At 41.0% G+C, this 22,644-nt stretch overlaps 4 non-coding genes across 4 annotated transcripts; all 4 read left to right on the top strand.

Moving 5' to 3' along the window:
* Positions 1-11,492: 11,492 nt before the first annotated feature.
* LOC135044723 (U1 spliceosomal RNA) lies at positions 11,493-11,656 on the top strand. The gene has a single exon (XR_010237264.1). It is a non-coding gene; the product is annotated as a U1 spliceosomal RNA (small nuclear RNA).
* Positions 11,657-11,808: 152 nt separating this feature from the next.
* Positions 11,809-11,971, top strand: LOC135044410 (U1 spliceosomal RNA). Its single transcript, XR_010237014.1, has one exon. It is a non-coding gene; the product is annotated as a U1 spliceosomal RNA (small nuclear RNA).
* Positions 11,972-12,645: 674 nt separating this feature from the next.
* On the top strand, positions 12,646-12,809 carry LOC135044980 (U1 spliceosomal RNA). Its single transcript, XR_010237516.1, has one exon. It is a non-coding gene; the product is annotated as a U1 spliceosomal RNA (small nuclear RNA).
* A 150-nt stretch (positions 12,810-12,959) lies between these two features.
* On the top strand, positions 12,960-13,123 carry LOC135045159 (U1 spliceosomal RNA). Its single transcript, XR_010237688.1, has one exon. It is a non-coding gene; the product is annotated as a U1 spliceosomal RNA (small nuclear RNA).
* Positions 13,124-22,644: the final 9,521 nt, after the last annotated feature.

Raw genomic sequence — 22,644 nt, 5'->3', positions numbered from 1 at the left:
GAATCAAATCTAACTCTGATTACATCAGAGAAGGCCAGGTACCCTACACCATAACAGGGGGTTTGAAATTTTGACTTGTCTACTTAAAGATCAACAAAATCTGATAACAAGGTCAATTAAGTCCCTGGGTGGGATTGAACCACCAACCTTTTGGTTAATAGCCTTACACACTAACTGATTGCGCCACCGCGACACTTTGCAAAAGTACATACTGACAAAGGCTAATAAGCATTCATCTAGAACGATTCCTAGAAACATTTTAAAAAGTCAATAATGTGGAGAGTTTTTGTATGATGTTTCTTCCATCAACCAATGAAGAAACACATTGGTACTTTCCCATGATGAGTGAGTGCTTCAGGATCTCTTGCACTTACATGTGCAGCAGAGTACTGTAATGGAAGCATGCTGGGTCCATAACCCAGAGGTAGGCAGATTGAAACTATCCTCTGCTATATGCATTTTTTTTTTGTTAATTAAAGTAATCCAAAACTGGGATTGATATTTTTGCTCTTTTATTTTTACTTAAAGTACAATAACTTTTACCATTTTAATTTGTTTTAATAGTATATTGACAGTATTGTTTTCTTTCAAAAATCCAATTAATTTTCTTTACCCGATTATTAAAATGGTAATTGACAAAAGCAAACTACATTGTCACCAGAAGAGCAATACAAAATGTACAAGTGATATATTAAAATCATCTTTCCAGCTTGAATTTCAATGATGCATTGGGGCAACGATTTTGTGAGAAACATCTTCACCCTTAAATAAAGATTTTCTTAATTCCTTACCTGTGTGCTAATTAGATATCACCTTGTTTTCACATTAAACAGACTTCCACATGAGAAAGCAGCAAGGATGCAGTGGCGTTAATGTTTCCTGGTGTCAACCTGTATTATTTCAGTAGATATTGAAATGAGGATGCATCTTGCTGCCTTTCCAATGAAGCAAGTTTAATTTAGTAATAGGTGAAAAACCATCCCTACAAAGATGTTAATCAGATACTTGGCTTTGTGGACACTTTTCAGAGAACAAATTTGTTAGCATAAAAATAAAGCCAGAAAATGAAGAGCTGTTTAATCAGTCAATTGGATTTTTTTGCCAGCATATTTCTTTTTCTCTGCAACCCACTGCTAAATTGTGCTTCCTAGCTGATTTTTTATAAAATCACTTAATCAAATCTAACTCTGATTACATCAGAGAAGGCCAGGTACCCTACACCATAAGAGGGGGTTTGCAATTTTGACTTGTCTACTTAAATATCACCAAAATCTGATCACAAGGTCAATTACGTCCCTGGGTGGGATTGAACCACCAACCTTTTGACTAATAGCTGAATACACTAACCGATTGCGCCACAGAGACACTTTGCAAAAAGTCCATACTGACAAAGACTAATAAGCATTCATCTAGAACGTTTCCTAGAAAAACTTTAAAAAGTCAATAATCTGGAGAGTTTTTGTAAGATGTTTCTTCCAGCAACCAATGAAGAAACACATTGGTACTTTCGCATGATGAGTGAGTGCTTCAGGATCTCTTGCACTTACATGTGCAGCAGAGTACTGCAATGGAAGCATGCTGGGCCCATAACCCAGAGGTAGGCAGATTGAAACTATCCTTTGCTATATGCATTTTTTTTTTGTTCATTAAAGTAATCCAAAACTGGGATTGATATTTTAGCTTTTATTTTTACTTAAAGTACAATAACTTTTACCATTTTAATTTGTTTTAATAGTATATTGACAGTATTGTTTTCTTTCAAAAATCCACTTAATTTTCTTTACCCTATTATTAAAATGGTAATTGACAAAAACAAACTACATTGTCACCAGAAGAGCAATACAAAATGTACAAGTGATATATTAAAATCATCTTTCCAGCTTGAATTTCAATGATGCATTGGGGCAACGATTTTGTGAGAAACATCTTCACCCTTAAATAAAGATTTTCTTAATTCCTTACCTGTGTGCTAATTAGATATCACCTTGTTTTCACATTAAACAGACTTCCACATGAGAAAGCAGCAAGGATGCAGTGGCGTTAATGTTTCCTGGTGTCAACCTGTATTATTTCAGTAGATATTGAAATGAGGATGCATCTTGCTGCCTTTCCAATGAAGCAAGTTTAATTTAGTAATAGGTAAAAAACCATCCCTACAAATATGTTAATCAGATACTTGGCTTTGTGGACACTTTTCAGAGAACAAATTAGTTAGCATAAAAATAAAGCCAGAAAATGAAGAGCTGTTTAATCACTCAATTGGATTTTTCTGCCAGCATATTTCTTTTTCTCTGCAACCCACTGCTAAATTGTGCTTCCTAGCTGTTTTTATAAAATCACTGAATCAAATCTAACTCTCATTACATCAGAGAAGGCCAGGTACCCTACACCATAACAGGGGGTTTGAAATTTTGACTTGTCTACTTAAAGATCACCAAAATCTGATAACAAGGTCAATTAAGTCCCTGGGTGGGATTAAACCACCAACCTTTTGGTTAATAGCCTTACACACTAACTGATTGCGCCACAGCGACACTTTGCAAAAGTACATACTGACAAAGGCTAATAAGCATTCATCTAGAACGATTCCTAGAAACATTTTAAAAAGTCAATAATGTGGAGAGTTTTTGTAAGATGTTTCTTCCATCAACCAATGAAGAAACACATTGGTACTTTCCCATGACGAGTGAGTGCTTCAGGATCTCTTGCACTTACATGTGCAGCAGAGTACTGTAATGGAAGCATGCTGGGTCCATAACCCAGAGGTAGGCAGATTGAAACTATCCTCTGCTATATGCATTTTTTTTTGTTAATTAAATTAATCCAAAACTGGGATTGATATTTTTGCTCTTTTATTTTTACTTAAAGTACAATAACTTTTACCATTTTAATTTGTTTTAATAGTATATTGACAGTATTGTTTTCTTTCAAAAATCCAATTAATTTTCTTTACCCGATTATTAAAATGGTAATTGACAAAAACAAACTACATTGTCACCAGAAGAGCAATACAAAATGTACAAGTGATATATTAAAATCATCTTTCCAGCTTGAATTTCAATGATGCATTGGGGCAACGATTTTGTGAGAAACATCTTCACCCTTAAATAAAGATTTTCTTAATTCCTTACCTGTGTGCTAATTAGATATCACCTTGTTTTCACATTAAACAGACTTCCACATGAGAAAACAGCAAAGATGCAGTGGCGTTAATGTTTCCTGGTGTCAACCTGTATTATTTCCGTAGATATTGAAATGAGGATGCATCTTGCTGCCTTTCCAATGAAGCAAGTTTAATTTAGTAATAGGTGAAAAAACATCCCTACAAAGATGTTAATCAGATACTTGGCTTTGTGGACACTTTTCAGAGAACAAATTTGTTATCATAAAAATAAACCCAGAAAATGAAGAGCTGTTTAATCACTCAATTGGATTTTTCTGCCAGCATTTTTCTTTTTCTCTGCAACCCACTGCTAAATTGTGCTTCCTAGCTGTTTTTTTTATAAAATCACTTAATCAAATCTAACTCTGATTACATCAGAGAAGGCCAGGTACCCTACACCATAAGAGGGGGTTTGCAATTTTGACTTGTCTACTTAAATATCACCAAAATCTGATTACAAGGTCAATTACGTCCCTGGGTGGGATTGAACCACCAACCTTTTGATTAATAGCTGAACACACTAACCGATTGCGCCACAGAGACACTTTGCAAAAAGTACATACTGACAAAGATTAATAAGCATTCATCTAGAACGTTTCCTAGAAAAACTTTAAAAAGTCAATAATCTGGAGAGTTTTTGTAAGATGTTTCTTCCAGCAACCAATGAAGAAACACATTGGTACTTTCGCATGATGAGTGAGTGCTTCAGGATCTCTTGCACTTACATGTGCAGCAGAGTACTGCAATGGAAGTATGCTGGGCCCATAACCCAGAGGTAGGCAGATTGAAACTATCCTTTGCTATATGCATTTTTTTTTTGTTCATTAAAGTAATCCAAAACTGGGATTGATATTTTAGCTTTTATTTTTACTTAAAGTACAATAACTTTTACCATTTTAATTTGTTTTAGTGCAAAAGGCATATCAGCAGTCAGCACTAACTGGTGACATGCCATTTGTACAAGTAAGCCATGTGTGACTAATATATAAACATACTTTATTAAATAACACCTCAAACTATCATACCCTGGATTCAAACCTATAACCTGTTGAATTCTAATCAAACACCCTACCCATGGAGCTACTTGATCCTGCATCTTTTCTAACCTCCAAAAACAGATTCAGTTGCATTTTCCAGCGTGTTTTGTTTGCGCCTTTGCAAATGTCTTACATCGACAAACTTATTTAGTACTATTTTGCAAATAGGGTTACATTGTCGCAACATTGTGTTCCCTAATTGCTTGATTTTTAAAATGCAACAATTGATAAAGACACCTGATAATTGCTCTGTGGAGTCTTATTTTGTGTTTTGTGTTTAGTCTTTAGATCTGAATTTGAATGTACTTGTGAACTAACTTAATTTCCTACTTCTAAATTCATTCCTAAATTCACTACTTACATGAATCCTGTAGTTGGGCATTTTGGGACTTCGATTGTGGGCATTGTTTTGTGTCCAGACCAGCAGCAGGTGGTGTGCATTTGCTGGAAAGGCATCGAAGACCTCCGATATGCTGCATCTCCTGATGTGTGTCTCCCTCAAGTGGCTGTCAGCAAATGCCTGCTAGACACCCCATTCCAAGCTGATTGTGACATCATGGAACATGCATCATAGAACAGGCATGCTAAAACATGGGTCTTCAACCTGCGACCCTCCAGCTGCTGTGGAACTACACATCCCAGCATGCCCTGCCTCAGTTTTAGCATACCTTAATAGCAAAACTGTGGCAGGGCATGCTGGGATGTGTAGTTTCACAGCAGCTGGAGGGCCACAGGATGAAGACCCATGTGCTAGAGCCAAGCCGCAGGTACATTGAATGCTAGCAAGCTGAATATTTAAATCCTTTTTGTTCCGCAGCATTCCAATGCGGAAGATTCCATGGAACCAGAGATCCTTCCATTGAGAAGGACATGCTGCCTGGATGACTACACTGTGCAAATTAAATCACGGAGCCAGTTGGCTTGTGGGTGGCTCTGGTGACTGGGTGGTTGGGTGGGTGGTGTGTCGGAAGTGGAGCGCATGCAAATGATTGTGTATCATCCAGCTAGTGAGAGAGAAAACTCATGCAGGAGTGTGCCTGCTTGTCAGTGGGTTATGCACCTTGCCAGACGTTAAATCTACATAGAGCAGCTGGAGGGGACAAGAGCAGGTTTGCAAAATATAGATAGAAGAGCATATATGCTGGCGCATTCTCCATGATTGTGTCAGCTTATGTTTTGGTGCACTGCACTTTCCTCCACTAAGTTTTAGCCATTTTTGTTAAGCTCAAGTGTAGTTGCTTCTCGGCCTTTTGGCTGTGATCTTGTATCGTGGTTGAAGGGTCTGCTGGAGGGAGGGATTGTTTTCTTCATTGGCGAAAGACCAAAGATATTCCAGGATGGAAGGCTTGGGAACACTATCTGTTTTTCAGTTGTGGAAGAGCACAGAGGTCGGATTGGACTACATTCTATAGTAAAGGATATCTTTCTATTTATTGACCCTCCCCTTATATGTGTCTGTGTTACAATAAAGCTTCGGTTTTGTGAATCCCTCACCCTCTTACACTCCACACCCATAGCCTTATTAACTGTTGTATTATTGTATAGTTTAAATGTATAGTGCAGTTCATGATTTATAGTGTAGGCTGGCCTGTGCTGTAGTTCTGGAACTGTACTATACCGTCAGCATTTGTATTGTGTTTTGGCTGTGCTGCAACACTGTACTTATGTGTGTAATGTTTATGTATGTTTTTTTAATGTCAATAAAAACTGCTTTTTCAAGCCAATATCTGAAAACAATCAATGTTTATCTTTGATGGCAATAAAAGTGGTATGATATTTGATGCTTTTGAAAGGCAATATCTGATATGTCCCCTATCTGGGAACCATATATTAAATGGCTTTTCAGAAAAGGGAGATGGGAGAAGAGCTTTCAGTACTTGTAGGACCGATGCACATAAAGAAGCAAAAAAACATACATAAACATTACACACATAAGTACCGCGTTGCGGCAATGCCAAAACACAATAGAAATGCTGACGGTATAGTACAGTTCAAGAACTACAGCACAGGCCAGCCTACACTATAAATCATGAACTGCACTATACATTTAAACTGTACAATAATACAACAGTTAATAAGGCTATGGGTGTGGAGTGTAAGAGGGTGAGGGAATCACAAGCCCGAAGCTTTATTGAAAGACTGACACATATAAGGGGAGGATTAATAAATAGAAAGACATCCTTTACTATAGAATGTAGTCCAATCCGGTCTTTCAACTCTTCCACAATTGAAAAACGGATAGTGTTCCCAAGCCTTCCATCCTGGAATATCTTTGGTCTTTCGCCAATGAAGAAAGCAATCCCTCCCTCCAGCAGACCCTTCAACCACAATACAAGATCACAGCCAAAAGGCCGAGAAGCAACTACACTTGAGCTTAACAAAAATGGCTAAAACTTAGTGGAGGAAAGTGCAGTGCACCAAAACATAAGCTGACACAATCATGGAGAATGCGCCAGCATATATGCTCTTCTATCTATATTTTGCAAACCTGCTCTTGTCCCCTCCAGCTGCTCTATGTAGATTTAACGTCTGGCAAGGTGCATAACCCACTGACAAGCAGGCACACTCCTGCATGAGTTTTCACTCTCACTAGCTGGATGATACACAATCATTTGCATGTGCTCCACCTCCGACACACCACCCACCCAACCACCCAGTCACCAGAGCCACCCACAAACCAACTGGCTCCGTGATTTAATTTGCACAGTGTAGTCATCCAGGCAGCATGTCCTTCTCAATGGAAGGATCTCTGGTTCCATGGAATCTTCCGCATTGGAATGCTGCGGAACAAAAAGGATTTAAATATTCAGCTTGCTAGCATTCAATGTACCTGCGGCTTGGCTCTAGCACATGGGTCTTCATCCTGTGGCCCTCCAGCTGCTGTGAAACTACACATCCCAGCATGCCCTGCCACAGTTTTGCTATAAGGTATGCTAAAACTGAGGCAGGGCATGCTGGGATGTGTAGTTCCACAGCAGCTGGAGGGTCGCAGGTTGAAGACCCATGTTTTAGCATGCCTGTTCTATGATGCATGTTCCGTGATGTCACAATCAGCTTGGAATGGGGTGTCTAGCAGGCATTTGCTGACAGCCACTTGAGGGAGACACACATCAGGAGATGCAGCATATCGGAGGTCTTCGATGCCTTTCCAGCAAATGCACACCACCTGCTGCTGGTCTGGACACAAAACAATGCCCACAATCGAAGTCCCAAAATGCCCAACTACAGGATTCATGTAAGTAGTGAATTTAGGAATGAATTTAGAAGTAGGAAATTAAGTTAGTTCACAAGTACATTCAAATTCAGATCTAAAGTCTAGGTAGGCCTCACGTCCTGGCAGCCGCCAGCATTTAAAAATGCCTTGATTAGAGGTACGGAATTAAATGTAGATAAGAAGTAGACACAAAATAAGACTCCGCAGAGCAGTTATCAGGTGTTTTTATCAATTGTTGCATTTAAAAAATCAAGCAATTAGGGAACACAATGTTGCAACAATGTAACCCTATTTGCAAAATAGTACTAAATAAGTTTGTCGATGTAAGACATTTGCAAAGGCGCATCCAAAACACGCTGGAAAATGCAACTGAATCTGTTTTTGGAGGCTAGAATAGGAAATGTGCATCGGTCCTACAAGTACTGAAAGCTCTTCTCCCATCTCCCTTTTCTGAAAAGCCATTTAATATATGGTTCCCAGATAGGGGACATATCAGATATTGCCTTTCAAAAGCAGCAAATATCATACCACTTCTATTGCCATCAAAGATAAACATTGATTGTTTTCAGATATTGGATTAAAAAAGCAGTCTTTATTGACATAAAGAAGCAAAAAAACATACATAAACATTACACACATAAGTACTGTGTTGCAGCACAGCCAAAACACAATACAAATGCTGTCGGTATAGTACAGTTCAAGAACTACAGCACAGGTCAGCCTACACTATAAATCATGAACTGCACTATACATTTAAACAATACAATAGTTAATAAGGCTATGGGTGTGGAGTGTAAGAGGGTGACGGAATCACAAGCCCAAAGCTTTATTGAAAGACAGACACATATAAAGGGAGGATTAATAAATACAAAGATACCCTTTACTATAGAATGTAGTCCAATCCGGTCTTTCAACTCTTCCACAACTGAAAAACGGATAGTGTTCCCAAGCCTTCCATCCTGGAATATCTTCAGTCTCTCGCCAATGAAGAAAACAATCCCTCCAGCAGACTCTTCAACCACAATACAATATCACAGCCAAAAGAGCGAGAAGCAACTACACTTGCGTTTAAACAAAATGGCTAAAACTTAGTGGAGGAAAGTGCAGTGCACCAAAACATAAGCTGACACAATCATGGAGAATGCGCCAGCATATATGCTCTTCTGTCTATATTTTCCAAACCTGCTCTTGTCCCCTCCAGTTGCTCCATGTAGATTTGACGTCTGGCAAGGTGCATAACTCACTGACAAGCAGGCACACTCCTACATGAGTTTTCTCTCTCACTAGCTGGATGATACACATTCATTTGCATGTGCTCCACCTCCGACACACCGCCTACCCAACCACCCAGTCACCAGAGCCACCCACAAGCCAACTGGCTCCGTGATTTAATTTGCACAGTGCAGTCATCCAGGCAGCATGTCCTTCTCAATGGAATAATCTCTGGTTCCATGGAATCTTCCGCATTGGAATGCTGCGGAACAAAAAGGATTTAAACATTCAGCTTGCTAGCATTCAATGTACCTGCGGTTTGGTTCTAGCACATGGGTCTTCATCCTGTGGCCCTCCAGCTGCTGTGAAACTACACATCCCAGCATGCCCTGCCACAGTTTTGCTTTTAAGGTATGCTAAAACTGAGGCAGGGCATGCTGGGATATGTAGTTCCACAGCAGCTGGAGGGTCGCAGGTTGAAGACCCATGTTCTAGCATGCCTGTTCTATGATGCATGTTCCGTGATGTCACAATCAGCTTGGAATGGGGTGTCTAGCATGCATTTGCTGACAGCCACTTGAGGCAGACACACATCAGGAGATGCAGCATATCGGAGGTCTTCGATGCCTTTCCAGCAAATGCACACCACCAGCTGCTGGTCTGGACACAAAACAATGCCCACAATTGAAGGCTCAAAATGCCCAACTACAGGATTAATGTAAGTAGTGAATTAAGGAATGAATTTAGAAGTAGGAAATTAAGTTAGTTCACAAGTACATTCAAATTCAGATCTAAAGACTAGGTAGGCCTCACGTCCTGGCAGCACCCAGCATTTAAAAATGCCTTGATTATAGGTAGGGAATTAAATGTAGATAAGAAGTAGACACAAAAGAAGACTCCACAGAGCAATTATCAGGTGTCTTTATCAATTTTTGCATTTAAAAAATCAAGCAATTAGGGAACACAATGTTGCGACAATGTAACCCTATTTGCAAAATAGTACTAAATAAGTTTGACGATGTAAGACATTTGCAAAGGCGCAAACAAAACACGCTGGAAAATGCAACTGAATCTGTTTTTGGAGGTTAGAATAGATGCAGGATCAAGTAGCTCAATGGGTAGGGTGTTTGATTAGAATTTAACAGGTTTTAGGTTTGAATCCTGGGTATGATAGTTTGAGGTGTTATTTAATAAAGTATGTTTATATATTAGTCACACATGGCTTACTTGTACAAATGGCATGTCACCAGTTAGTGCTGACTGCTGATATGCCATTTACACAAACATGCCATGTGTGACTGTATATGCATTTAAGGAGGGCACCCCTGCAATACCACAAACCATTGAGTGTCAAGTATACTAGATATATCTTCATATCTCATGTGCTTTCTCTGAGACCAATCTTGTTATGCCCCTTCCCCACAAGGCATGCGCCTTTTGTCCATATTGCAAAAATGGGGGGGAGGGCATATAATTCTCTGTCACAGGGCACCAAAAAGTCTAGTTATGGCTCTGGTATGCATTATGTAATCTGGCAGACCATCTCTCCAACACTGGCTGGTTGGAATAGAAATCCGGTTATCTATGTGAGCAAATGACCATCAACGATTTACTCTCAAACACTAAAAAATGGACAAAAATGGTCCCCTAAACAAATTGGTTAAATTTTGGGTTTAACCAATTTGTGTAATGACCATTTTTGACCACTTTTCTAGTGTTTGGGAGCAAATGGTTAATTGACATTTGCTCCTATACATTACCAGATTTTCATTCCAACCATCCAGACTGGATAGATAGCCTGACAGATAATTGTGTAGTGTACGCCCAGGATAACTGTTAGTCATGCTTTATTTTATGGCGGCACATAAATGGGTGGACAGATCCAGGGCAAGCACTGCCCACTCATGCATAGTTGTCAACTGATGTGAAGTTCCAGGGGGCAATCTCAGTTATAAAGGGAAGTATCTGGAAATTGTCCCTAGTTAAAAAAAAAAAAAAAATTTGATCAACTCCATTTATTTAGTATGATATCCCAGGTGATAGGATGCCGGCAGTCAGAACAACATACTTTATTAAATAACACATCTCAAACTACCATACCCAGGATTCAAACCTATAACCTGTTGAATTCTAATCAAACACCCTACCTATTGAGCTATTTGATCCTGCATAAAAATTGTGAACATTATATGAAGCTATTGGTACTTTGCAAAAAAAAAGAATCAGCATTACAACGCAGCAGATCCATGCAGTTTGCAGCCACACACTACATGTATCTGCTCAGCCACAATGCTGATTATTTCTTCACAAAGTACAAGGTGAGCTCCAAACAGAATTCTCTAGCTTAGAATTATACCTTTCTTTGCCAAACCTAGAAGTCGGGCCCCCCACCCTGGGATCCCCCAGAGGGAGGCCTGCACCGTCATGCGGCAGGCTTGTCCGTTTTGGAAGCAGGCTGATGGGCAGCCCAGGATTGCTTCAGTCTGGGCTTGGCAGGTCTGGAAACATGAGCTTGCTTTGGGTATGCCTGACCTTGGGTACGCTTTACCTGGAGGATGAAAGGGCCAAGAAAAGTACTTTTAGCCTTCTGCGTGGTAGGAGTCATACTAGGTAGGCAAGCTGTTTTAGCAGTAGCCAGATCAGCTACAATCTTATTGAGGTCTTCTCCAAAAGGAGATTCAACTGAGGCAGCACAAGGGAACTCTCATCTGGGGACAACAACTGCAGGGAGAACACATATTTTCAGATGAACATGGTAGGGCAGAAGGCTGCCTAATACTGAAGCACCCCCAAACAACAAATCAAATGCAACTTACTTGACAGAGATGTGCCTGAGCAACGGCCCTCCCCAGCCCTATCCCAAATCATACTTATTTTGCATAGGAGATACCATGGTCATGAAGATTGTTCTCCCAGGGTTAGGTTCATTCATTGCATTCTGGGTATGCTGACCCCTGTGATTTCCCCAAATGTGGGAAACTCGACTGCATTATTTGTGGTAGTGGGGGACTGTATTTGTGCTTTCCTCTGGTCAGCTCTGGTAAAATTCAGATTTCTTTGTCTCAGATCTTCCTCTAGCCTTGTTCTTCTTTCGAGAGTTCCCTTGTGCTGCCTCAGTTGGATCTCCTTCACTTGACAGGGGGGTGCCCGAGCAGCGACCCTCCCCAGCTCTAGCCCAACTCCTACTTACCTGCCAGGTGAGATACTATGATCATGAAGTTGCTTCTCCCAGGGCAAGGCTCACCCATTGCACTCTGGGTGTGCTGCCCCTGCGATTTCCCCAAATGTGGGAAACTTGACTGCATAATTTGAGTTTTCCCTGGTCGGCTCTCATGTAATTCAGATCTCTTTGTCTCAGGTCTCTCTCCAGCCTAGTTTGCTGTCTGGTTCCACTTCTTTTTTCTTGAGCCCCTCCCTTCTATACCCTTGTGCACTATCCTGACTTCTCCTCCCGTCTGCTTACTTTGTGCCTCCCAATGCACAATGCAAACTACGGGTAGTGCTGCAGGGCCCACACCCTTTTACTTGCTTTACAGAGCAGCTCTGGAGCTGTTACAGTGCCCAGCTGCTGCAAGAAATCAGCTTGAATGCTTCAGGGGCTGGGGAATGGCCAACATGAGCCCCACACCGAAGGAGGGTGGGGGTGCTTAATGCGAACTAGGGGTCATCCAAGCACCACAAAAGGCCTCCATGCCCTGCACGCTCCTTTTCTCTTTTCATATGCAGACAAGGGTTGAAGCCAACTTTGACCCACTGCTTGGATGACATCACCATATTCAAATCCATCTGCTGCAGGCCATCCCCCAGGAATGCTTGCACTAGTTGTTGCATTTGGTTTGTTGTTTGGGGGTGCTTCAGTATTAGGCAGCCTTCTGCCACCCCATGTTCATCTGAAAATATGTGTTCTCCCTGCAGTTGTTGTCCCCAGATGAGAGTTCCCTTGTGCTGCCTCAGTTGAATCTCCTTTACTTGACAGAGATGTGCCTGAGCAGCGGCCCTCCCCAGCCCTATCCCAAATCATACTTATTTTGCATAGGAGATACTATTGTCATGAAGATTGTTTTCCCAGGGTGAGGTTCATTCATTGCATTCTGGGTATGCTGACCCCTGTGATTTCCCCAAATGTGGGAAACTCGACTGCATTATTTGTGGTAGTGGTGGACTGTGTTTGTGCTTTCCTCTGGTCAGCTCTGGTAAAGTCAGATTTCTTTGTCTCAGATCTTCCTCTAGCCTTGTTCTTCTTTTGAGAGTTCCCTTGTGCTGCCTCAGTTGGATCTCCTTCACTTGAAAGGTAGTGCCCGAGCAGCGACCCTCCCCAGCTCTAGCCCAACTCCTACTAACCTGCCAGGTGAGATACTATGATCATGAAGGTGCTTCTCCCAGGGCAAGGCTCACCCATTGCACTCTGGGTGTGCTGCCCCTTGCGATTTCCCCAAATGTGGGAAACTTGACTGCATAATTTGTGTTTCCCCTGGACGGCTCTCGTATAATTCAGATCTCTTTGTCTCAGGTCTCTCTCCAGCCTAGTATGCTGTCTGTTTCCACTTCTCTTTTCTTGAGCCCCTCCCTTCTATAACCTTGTGCACTATCCTGACTTCTCCTCCCGTCTGCTTACTTTGTGCCTTCCAATGCACAATGCAAACTACAGGTAGTGCTGCAGGGCCCACACCCTTTTACTTGCCTTACAGAGCAGCTCTGGAGCTGTTACAGTACCCAGCTGCTGCAAGAAATCAGCTTGAATGCTTCAGGGGCTGGGGCATGGCCAACATGAGCCCCACACCGAAGGAGGGTGGGGGTGTTTAATGCGAACTAGGGGTCATCCAAGCGTCGCAAAAGGCCGCCATGCCCTGCATATCCCTTTTCTCTTTTCATAAGCAGACGAGGGTTGAAGCCAACTTTGACCCACTGCTTGGATGACATCACTTGCTGCCTTTCCAATGAAGCAAGTTTAATTTAGTAATAGGTGAAAAACCATCCCTACAAAGGTGTTAATCAGATACTTGGCTTTGTGGACACTTTTCAGAGAACAAATTAGTTAGCATAAAAATAAAGCCAGAAAATGAAGAGCTGTTTAATCACTCAATTGGATTTTTCTGCAAGCGTATTTCTTTTTCTCTGCAACCCACTGCTAAGTTGTGCTTCCTAGCTGTTCTTTTATAAAATCACTTAATCAAATCTAACTCTGATTACATCAGAGAAGGCCAGGTACCCTACACCATAAGAGGGGGTTTGAAATTTTGACTTGTCTACTTAAAGATCACCAAAATCTGATGACAAGGTCAATAACATCCCTGGGTGGGATTGAACCACCAACCCTTTGGTTAATAACCAAACACACTAACCGATTGCACCACCGAGACACTTTGCAAAAGTACATACTGACAAAGGTTAATAAGCATTCATCTAGAACGTTTCCTAGAAAACTTTAAAAAGTCAATAATCTGGAGAGTTTTTGTAAGATGTTTCTTCCATCAACCAATGAAGAAACGCATTGGTACTTTCCCATGATGAGTGAGTGCTTCAGGATCTCTTGCACTTACATGTGCAGCAGAGTACTGCAATGGAAGCATGCTGGGTCCATAGCCCAGAGGTAGGCAGATTGAAACTATCCTCTGCTATATGCGTTTTTTTTTTTGTTAATTAAAGTAATCCAAAACTGGGATTGATATTTTTGCTCTTTTATTTTTACTTAAAGTACAATAACTTTTACCATTTTCATTTGTTTTAATAGTATATTGACAGTATTGTTTTCTTTCAAAAATCCACTTAATTTTCTTTACCCGATTATTAAAATGGTAATTGACAAAAACAAACTACATTGTCACCAGAAGAGCAATACAAAATGTACAAGTGATATATTAAAATCATCTTTCCAGCTTGAATTTCAATGATGCATTGGGGCAACGATTTTGTGAGAAACATCTTCACCCTTAAATAAAGATTTTCTTAATTCCTTACCTGTGTGCTAATTAGATATCACCTTGTTTTCACATTAAACAGACTTCCACATGAGAAAGCACAAAGGATGCAGTGGCGTTAATGTTTCCTGGTGTCAACCTGTATTATTTCAGTAGATATTGAAATGAGGATGCATCTTGCTGCCTTTCCAATGAAGCAAGTTTAATTTAGTAATAGGTTAAAAACCATCCCTACAAATGTGTTAATCAGAAACTTGGCTTTGTGGACACTTTTCAGAGAACAAATTTGTTAGCATAAAAATAAAGCCAGAAAATGAAAAGCTGTTTAATCACTCAATTGGATTTTTTTGCCAGCATATTTCTTTTTCTCTGCAACCCACTGCTAAATTGTGCTTCCTAGCTGTTTTTATAAAATCACTGAATCAAATCTAACTCTGATTACATCAGAGAAGGCCAGGTACCCTACACCATAAGAGGGGGTTTGAAATTTTCACTTGTCTACATAAAGATCACCAAAATCTGATAACAAGGTCAATTACGTCCCTGGGTGGGATTGAACCACCAACCTTTTGGTTAATAGCCTTACACAGTAACTGATTGCGCCACAGCAACACTTTGTAAAAGTCCATACTGACAAAGGCTAATAAGCATTCATCTAGAACGATTCCTAGAAACATTTTAAAAAGTCAATAATGTGGAGAGTTTTTGTAAGATGTTTCTTCCATCAACCAATGAAGAAACACATTGGTACTTTCCCATGATGAGTGAGTGCTTCAGGATCTCTTGCACTTACATGTGCAGCAGAGTACTGTAATGGAAGCATGCTGGGTCCATAACCCAGAGGTAGGCAGATTGAAACTATCCTTTGCTATATGCATTTTTTTTTTGTTCATTAAAGTAATCCAAAACTGGGATTGATATTTTAGCTTTTATTTTTACTTAAAGTACAATAACTTTTACCATTTTAATTTGTTTTAGTGCAAATGGCATATCAGCAGTCAGCACTAACTGGTGACATGCCATTTGTACAAGTAAGCCATGTGTGACTAATATATAAACATGCTTTATTAAATAACACCTCAAACTATCATACCCAGGATTCAAACCTATAACCTGTTGAATTCTAATCAAACACCCTACCCATGGAGCTACTTGATCCTGCATCTTTTCTAACCTCCAAAAACAGATTCAGTTGCATTTTCCAGCGTGTTTTGTTTGCGCCTTTGCAAATGTCTTACATCGACAAACTTATTTAGTACTATTTTGCAAATAGGGTTACATTGTCGCAACATTGTGTTCCCTAATTGCTTGATTTTTTAAATGCAACAATTGATAAAGACACCTGATAATTGCTCTGTGGAGTCTTATTTTGTGTTTTGTGTTTAGTCTTTAGATCTGAATTTGAATGTACTTGTGAACTAACTTAATTTCCTACTTCTAAATTCATTCCTAAATTCACTACTTACATGAATCCTGTAGTTGGGCATTTTGGGACTTCGATTGTGGGCATTGTTTTGTGTCCAGACCAGCAGCAGGTGGTGTGCATTTGCTGGAAAGGCATCGAAGACCTCCGATATGCTGCATCTCCTGATGTGTGTCTCCCTCAAGTGGCTGTCAGCAAATGCCTGCTAGACACCCCATTCCAAGCTGATTGTGACATCATGGAACATGCATCATAGAACAGGCATGCTAAAACATGGGTCTTCAACCTGCGACCCTCCAGCTGCTGTGGAACTACACATCCCAGCATGCCCTGCCTCAGTTTTAGCATACCTTAATAGCAAAACTGTGGCAGGGCATGCTGGGATGTGTAGTTTCACAGCAGCTGGAGGGCCACAGGATGAAGACCCATGTGCTAGAGCCAAGCCGCAGGTACATTGAATGCTAGCAAGCTGAATATTTAAATCCTTTTTGTTCCGCAGCATTCCAATGCGGAAGATTCCATGGAACCAGAGATCCTTCCATTGAGAAGGACATGCTGCCTGGATGACTACACTGTGCAAATTAAATCACGGAGCCAGTTGGCTTGTGGGTGGCTCTGGTGACTGGGTGGTTGGGTGGGTGGTGTGTCGGAAGTGGAGCGCATGCAAATGATTGTGTATCATCCAGCTAGTGAGAGAGAAAACTCATGCAGGAGTGTTCCTGCTTGTCAGTGGGTTATGCACCTTGCCAGACGTTAAATCTACATAGAGCAGCTGGAGGGGACAAGAGCAGGTTTGCAAAATATAGATAGAAGAGCATATATGCTGGCGCATTCTCCATGATTGTGTCAGCTTATGTTTTGGTGCACTGCACTTTCCTCCACTAAGTTTTAGCCATTTTTGTTAAGCTCAAGTGTAGTTGCTTCTCGGCCTTTTGGCTGTGATCTTGTATCGTGGTTGAAGGGTCTGCTGGAGGGAGGGATTGTTTTCTTCATTGGCGAAAGACCAAAGATATTCCAGGATGGAAGGCTTGGGAACACTATCTGTTTTTCAGTTGTGGAAGAGCACAGAGGTCGGATTGGACTACATTCTATAGTAAAGGATATCTTTCTATTTATTGACCCTCCCCTTATATGTGTCTGTGTTACAATAAAGCTTCGGTTTTGTGAATCCCTCACCCTCTTACACTCCACACCCATAGCCTTATTAACTGTTGTATTATTGTATACTTTAAATGTATAGTGCAGTTCATGATTTATAGTGTAGACTGGCCTGTGCTGTAGTTCTTGAACTGTACTATACCGTCAGCATTTGTATTGTGTTTTGGCTGTGCTGCAACACTGTATTTATGTGTGCAATGTTTATGTATGTTTTTTTTTATGTCAATAAAGACTGCTTTTTCAAGCCAATATCTGAAAACAATCAATGTTTATCTTTGATGGCAATAAAAGTGGTATGATATTTGATGCTTTTGAAATCCAATATCTGATATGTCCCCTATCTGGGAACCATATATTAAATGGCTTTTCAGAAAAGGGAGATGGGAGAAGAGCTTTCATTACTTGTAGGACCGATGCACATAAAGAAGCAAAAAAACATACATAAACATTACACACATAAGTACCGCGTTGCGGCACAGCCAAAACACAATAGAAATGCTGATGGTATAGTACAGTTCAAGAACTACAGCACAGGCCAGCCTACACTATAAATCATGAACTGCACTATACATTTAAACTGTACAATAATACAACAGTTAATAAGGCTATGGGTGTGGAGTGTAAGAGGGTGAGGGAATCACAAGCCCGAAGCTTTATTGAAAGACTGACACATATAAGGGGAGGTTTAATAAATAGAAAGACATCCTTTACTATAGAATGTAGTCCAATCCGACCTCTGTGCTCTTCCACAACTGAAAAACAGATAGTGTTCCCAAGCCTTCCATCCTGGAATATCTTTGGTCTTTCGCCAATGAAGAACGCAATCCCTCCCTCCAGCAGACCCTTCAACCACAATACAAGATCACAGCCAAAAGGCCGAGAAGCAACTACACTTGAGCTTAACAAAAATGGCTAAAACTTAGTGGAGGAAAGTGCAGTGCACCAAAACATAAGCTGACACTATCATGGAGAATGCGCCAGCATATATGCTCTTCTATCTATATTTTGCAAACATGCTCTTGTCCCCTCCAGCTGCTCTATGTAGATTTAACGTCTGGCAAGGTGCATAACCCACTGACAAGCAGGCACACTCCTGCATGAGTTTTCACTCTCACTAGCTGGATGATACACAATCATTTGCATGTGCTCCACCTCCGACACACCACCCACCCAACCACCCAGTCACCAGAGCCACCCACAAACCAACTGGCTCCGTGATTTAATTTGCACAGTGTAGTCATCCAGGCAGCATGTCCTTCTCAATGGAAGGATCTCTGGTTCCATGGAATCTTCCGCATTGGAATGCTGCGGAACAAAAAGGATTTAAATATTCAGCTTGCTAGCATTCAATGTACCTGCGGCTTGGCTCTAGCACATGGGTCTTCATCCTGTGGCCCTCCAGCTGCTGTGAAACTACACATCCCAGCACGCCCTGCCACAGTTTTGCTATAAGGTATGCTAAAACTGAGGCAGGGCATGCTGGGATGTGTAGTTCCACAGCAGCTGGAGGGTCGCAGGTTGAAGACCCATGTTTTAGCATGCCTGTTCTATGATGCATGTTCCGTGATGTCACAATCAGCTTGGAATGGGGTGTCTAGCAGGCATTTGCTGACAGCCACTTGAGGGAGACACACATCAGGAGATGCAGCATATCGGAGGTCTTTGATGCCTTTCCAGCAAATGCACACCACCTGCTGCTGGTCTGGACACAAAACAATGCCCACAATCGAAGTCCCAAAATGCCCAACTACAGGATTCATGTAAGTAGTGAATTTAGGAATGAATTTAGAAGTAGGAAATTAAGTTAGTTCACAAGTACATTCAAATTCAGATCTAAAGTCTAGGTAGGCCTCACGTCCTGGCAGCCGCCAGCATTTAAAAATGCCTTGATTAGAGGTACGGAATTAAATGTAGATAAGAAGTAGACACAAAATAAGACTCCGCAGAGCAGTTATCAGGTGTTTTTATCAATTGTTGCATTTAAAAAATCAAGCAATTAGGGAACACAATGTTGCAACAATGTAACCCTATTTGCAAAATAGTACTAAATAAGTTTGTCGATGTAAGACATTTGCAAAGGCGCATCCAAAACACGCTGGAAAATGCAACTGAATCTGTTTTTGGAGGCTAGAATAGGAAATGTGCATCGGTCCTACAAGTACTGAAAGCTCTTCTCCCATCTCCCTTTTCTGAAAAGCCATTTAATATATGGTTCCCAGATAGGGGACATATCAGATATTGCCTTTCAAAAGCAGCAAATATCATACCACTTCTATTGCCATCAAAGATAAACATTGATTGTTTTCAGATATTGGATTAAAAAAGCAGTCTTTATTGACATAAAGAAGCAAAAAAACATACATAAACATTACACACATAAGTACTGTGTTGCAGCACAGCCAAAACACAATACAAATGCTGTCGGTATAGTACAGTTCAAGAACTACAGCACAGGTCAGCCTACACTATAAATCATGAACTGCACTATACATTTAAACAATACAATAGTTAATAAGGCTATGGGTGTGGAGTGTAAGAGGGTGACGGAATCACAAGCCCAAAGCTTTATTGAAAGACAGACACATATAAAGGGAGGATTAATAAATACAAAGATACCCTTTACTATAGAATGTAGTCCAATCCGGTCTTTCAACTCTTCCACAACTGAAAAACGGATAGTGTTCCCAAGCCTTCCATCCTGGAATATCTTCAGTCTCTCGCCAATGAAGAAAACAATCCCTCCAGCAGACTCTTCAACCACAATACAATATCACAGCCAAAAGAGCGAGAAGCAACTACACTTGCGTTTAAACAAAATGGCTAAAACTTAGTGGAGGAAAGTGCAGTGCACCAAAACATAAGCTGACACAATCATGGAGAATGCGCCAGCATATATGCTCTTCTGTCTATATTTTCCAAACCTGCTCTTGTCCCCTCCAGTTGCTCCATGTAGATTTGACGTCTGGCAAGGTGCATAACTCACTGACAAGCAGGCACACTCCTACATGAGTTTTCTCTCTCACTAGCTGGATGATACACATTCATTTGCATGTGCTCCACCTCCGACACACCGCCTACCCAACCACCCAGTCACCAGAGCCACCCACAAGCCAACTGGCTCCGTGATTTAATTTGCACAGTGCAGTCATCCAGGCAGCATGTCCTTCTCAATGGAATAATCTCTGGTTCCATGGAATCTTCCGCATTGGAATGCTGCGGAACAAAAAGGATTTAAACATTCAGCTTGCTAGCATTCAATGTACCTGCGGTTTGGTTCTAGCACATGGGTCTTCATCCTGTGGCCCTCCAGCTGCTGTGAAACTACACATCCCAGCATGCCCTGCCACAGTTTTGCTTTTAAGGTATGCTAAAACTGAGGCAGGGCATGCTGGGATATGTAGTTCCACAGCAGCTGGAGGGTCGCAGGTTGAAGACCCATGTTCTAGCATGCCTGTTCTATGATGCATGTTCCGTGATGTCACAATCAGCTTGGAATGGGGTGTCTAGCATGCATTTGCTGACAGCCACTTGAGGCAGACACACATCAGGAGATGCAGCATATCGGAGGTCTTCGATGCCTTTCCAGCAAATGCACACCACCAGCTGCTGGTCTGGACACAAAACAATGCCCACAATTGAAGGCTCAAAATGCCCAACTACAGGATTAATGTAAGTAGTGAATTAAGGAATGAATTTAGAAGTAGGAAATTAAGTTAGTTCACAAGTACATTCAAATTCAGATCTAAAGACTAGGTAGGCCTCACGTCCTGGCAGCACCCAGCATTTAAAAATGCCTTGATTATAGGTAGGGAATTAAATGTAGATAAGAAGTAGACACAAAAGAAGACTCCACAGAGCAATTATCAGGTGTCTTTATCAATTTTTGCATTTAAAAAATCAAGCAATTAGGGAACACAATGTTGCGACAATGTAACCCTATTTGCAAAATAGTACTAAATAAGTTTGTCGATGTAAGACATTTGCAAAGGCGCAAACAAAACACGCTGGAAAATGCAACTGAATCTGTTTTTGGAGGTTAGAATAGATGCAGGATCAAGTAGCTCAATGGGTAGGGTGTTTGATTAGAATTTAACAGGTTTTAGGTTTGAATCCTGGGTATGATAGTTTGAGGTGTTATTTAATAAAGTATGTTTATATATTAGTCACACATGGCTTACTTGTACAAATGGCATGTCACCAGTTAGTGCTGACTGCTGATATGCCATTTACACAAACATGCCATGTGTGACTGTATATGCATTTAAGGAGGGCACCCCTGCAATACCACAAACCATTGAGTGTCAAGTATACTAGATATATCTTCATATCTCATGTGCTTTCTCTGAGACCAATCTTGTTATGCCCCTTCCCCACAAGGCATGCGCCTTTTGTCCATATTGCAAAAATGGGGGGGAGGGCATATAATTCTCTGTCACAGGGCACCAAAAAGTCTAGTTATGGCTCTGGTATGCATTATGTAATCTGGCAGACCATCTCTCCAACACTGGCTGGTTGGAATAGAAATCCGGTTATCTATGTGAGCAAATGACCATCAACGATTTACTCTCAAACACTAAAAAATGGACAAAAATGGTCCCCTAAACAAATTGGTTAAATTTTGGGTTTAACCAATTTGTGTAATGACCATTTTTGACCACTTTTCTAGTGTTTGGGAGCAAATGGTTAATTGACATTTGCTCCTATACATTACCAGATTTTCATTCCAACCATCCAGACTGGATAGATAGCCTGACAGATAATTGTGTAGTGTACGCCCAGGATAACTGTTAGTCATGCTTTATTTTATGGCGGCACATAAATGGGTGGACAGATCCAGGGCAAGCACTGCCCACTCATGCATAGTTGTCAACTGATGTGAAGTTCCAGGGGGCAATCTCAGTTATAAAGGGAAGTATCTGGAAATTGTCCCTAGTTAAAAAAAAAAAAAAAATTTGATCAACTCCATTTATTTAGTATGATATCCCAGGTGATAGGATGCCGGCAGTCAGAACAACATACTTTATTAAATAACACATCTCAAACTACCATACCCAGGATTCAAACTTATAACCTGTTGAATTCTAATCAAACACCCTACCTATTGAGCTATTTGATCCTGCATAAAAATTGTGAACATTATATGAAGCTATTGGTACTTTGCAAAAAAAAAGAATCAGCATTACAACGCAGCAGATCCATGCAGTTTGCAGCCACACACTACATGTATCTGCTCAGCCACAATGCTGATTATTTCTTCACAAAGTACAAGGTGAGCTCCAAACAGAATTCTCTAGCTTAGAATTATACCTTTCTTTGCCAAACCTAGAAGTCGGGCCCCCCACCCTGGGATCCCCCAGAGGGAGGCCTGCACCGTCATGCGGCAGGCTTGTCCGTTTTGGAAGCAGGCTGATGGGCAGCCCAGGATTGCTTCAGTCTGGGCTTGGCAGGTCTGGAAACATGAGCTTGCTTTGGGTATGCCTGACCTTGGGTACGCTTTACCTGGAGGATGAAAGGGCCAA

The sequence above is a fragment of the Pseudophryne corroboree genome, unplaced genomic scaffold (genome assembly GCF_028390025.1).
Source record: "Pseudophryne corroboree isolate aPseCor3 unplaced genomic scaffold, aPseCor3.hap2 scaffold_90, whole genome shotgun sequence".
Classification (NCBI taxonomy): domain Eukaryota; kingdom Metazoa; phylum Chordata; class Amphibia; order Anura; family Myobatrachidae; genus Pseudophryne; species Pseudophryne corroboree.
Note: the sequence above shows the minus strand (reverse complement) of the source record. Positions and strands in the feature narration are given on the sequence as shown.